Genomic DNA, 2,500 nt, shown 5'->3' with positions numbered 1-2,500 from the left:
GGGGCGGGGGGTGGGGGCAGCGGCAGTGGCGGCGCTGGGCGGGGGGGGGGGGAGGGCGGCGGGACGGTCCACCAATTAAGGGCAGGAGGGGGAGGGGGAGGGAGAGGGGCAGGCAGGCAGAGAGAAAGAGAAAAGAAAGCCCCAACGGCGACTGCAGCGCCCTACATTCGCGCACGAGGACCTTCCCCTGCCGCTGGACCGCACGCCGCTTCCTGTGCCAAGTAGCAAAAAAATGAGCAGGCCTCCCAAGGAGATCGGGGGGCCGGGGGGGGGGGGTGGTGGTGGTGGAGGAGAGGAAACAACACGGGAAACGAAGGAAAACCAGCGAGGAAGATGGTAAGGGCGAGAAAGGGAGGTGCTGCTGCTGCTGCTGGTGGTGGGGCAAGCATACAGAAAGCGCACACGCACACGCGCGCGCGCGCGCACACACACACGCACACACGCACGCACGCACGCACGCACGCACGCACACACACAAAAAAAAAAAAAAAAAAAGCCCGTACGACACCGAAAAGGAGCAAGCCGGGGGGGGGGGGGGGGGGAAACCTAAACAAAGAAAGCACGCTAAGCGGCTAAGGGAGAAGCGGCAGCTCTCCAAGGAAACCGAACGGGTCCGGCCGGGGAGGGGGACTCGGGAGGGGCGGCGGGCTGGCCTGTTAGCGGCCGGCCCGAAGGGTCCAACTCGGCAGCGGCCGGCCCGCCCGCCCGCTCGCCCGCCCGGGCCTGGGAGGCTGCCTTGGCAGCGGCCAGAGAGTCTACCGGCCTCCGGGGAGGTCCTCGAAGGGGCGAGCTGGTCGACCGGCCTCCGGGGAGAGGCGAGCTGGTCGACCGGCCTCCGGGGAGGCCGCCGAGCCTCGAAGGGGCGAGCTGGTCGACCGGCCTCCGGGGAGGCCGCCGAGCCTCGAAGGGGCGAGCTGGTCGACCGGCCTCCGGGGAGAGGCGAGCTGGTCGACCGGCCTCCGGGGAGGCCGCCGAGCCTCGAAGGGGCGAGCTGGTCGACCGGCCTCCGGGGAGGCCGCCGAGCCTCGAAGGGGCGAGCTGGTCGACCGGCCTCCGGGGAGGCCGCCGAGCCTCGAAGGGGCGGGCGGGTCGACCGGCCTCCGGGGAGGCCGGCCTCGAAGGGGCGCGGCGTAGCCGGTCTCCGCGGCTCCGGGAGGCCCGGAGAAGTCGCAGCCGGTGCCCCGGGTCTGCCTCCGCTAACTGGCAGCAGGTCTACCAGGCTCCAGCGAGACTTGGTGGCCTTTCGGGGTGGTGGCTGGTAGACCTGTTCTCCCTGGCGTTCCTGTGGAGCGGCGAAAGGGGTCGCTCTGCGTCGCTGCCTCCAGTTACGTCATCGTAGAGGTCGGCCACTTTCGAGCCACTCCCCGGTAGGAGGGGCGGCTGTCCTTCGGCTCTCCCGCCCCGCTGGACTTAGCGGTACGACTGTAGGCCACAGGGTGAACAGCCGCTGAGTTCCGGAGCCGCACTCCCGGGCGCCCCCAGCGCATTGTGGCCGGCCCGCGGGAGGCCTAGGGCGGCTTGCGACGAGGGCGGGCGGGGAGCGGTCCTGAGCCCGGCCCTTCGGGGAGAGCACTTTCTTTTGCCCGTTCGGCGCGGCGGTCTCCCGGCAGGTCTCCGGCAGCCCCGCGAGTGTGTCCCAGGTGCCGGAAGCCGCTGCGGAGGCGGGGAGCCCAGCCAGCGGCAGGTCCCATGCAGCCGTTGCCGACTCGGGAGAGGGGTGAGCCGGACACCCCCCCCCCCCCCCCCCCCGCGGCCGGGGAAAAGGCCCGGTGCGTGTGCCGTTCGTGAACGCCAGAGGGTGGTCCAGAGAGAAACCGGGGGGTGCCCCGTGCGGCTCTGCCCAGACACCAGCGGCTCGAGAGCCTCGTTCTTCGGGCCCCTGTCGCAGGGAGCGTGGTGATGCCGGTGCTCCGGCCGGAGCAGCAGCCGGCTCGCGGCTGCCGATCCACACCCACACGCAGACGCCCGCTGAGGCGTCCCGGGACACGTCGGAGAGGCCCCTCGGCGGGCTGGCGCTTCCCTGCTTCCCCGTCACAGGGAGCGTGGGGGCGGTGCCGGTGTTCAGGCTCGAGTGGGCACCTCTTGCAGACGATGGTCCGCACCCACACGCAGCGCCCGCCGCTGGTTTGCGGCCACTGGTGGGCGGCGGGGTGAGTTGGCTCAGGACTCGACCGTGTGTGTTTGCTCCCGATCGATGAGGCCGTTCGGGTCGCGTCGGAGAGGGCCCCCGGCGGGTCGGCTCTGCTGTGCTCCCCCGTCACAGGGGGGTGCATGGGCGGTGTCCGATGTTCAGGCAGGGGGGTCTCCTCTCCAGCACGCGTCCTGTCGCGCGCGAGGTGCTGCCCGCTGGAGCGGCGAAGGAGAGGTGTGTGTGTGCTCTCCCGCTTATCCTCGGGCTTCTATCACCGAACCCGGCTCTGCGAGGCCAAGTGGCCCTGTGAGTTCTCAGGTGTCCGAAAAAACCTTGCACGGGGTGCTGGCGATGGTCTCAGCCCCGGGT

Source organism: Struthio camelus, chromosome 31 (assembly GCF_040807025.1).
Source record: "Struthio camelus isolate bStrCam1 chromosome 31, bStrCam1.hap1, whole genome shotgun sequence".
In the NCBI taxonomy this organism is placed as follows: Eukaryota; Metazoa; Chordata; class Aves; order Struthioniformes; family Struthionidae; genus Struthio; species Struthio camelus.
Note: the sequence above shows the minus strand (reverse complement) of the source record.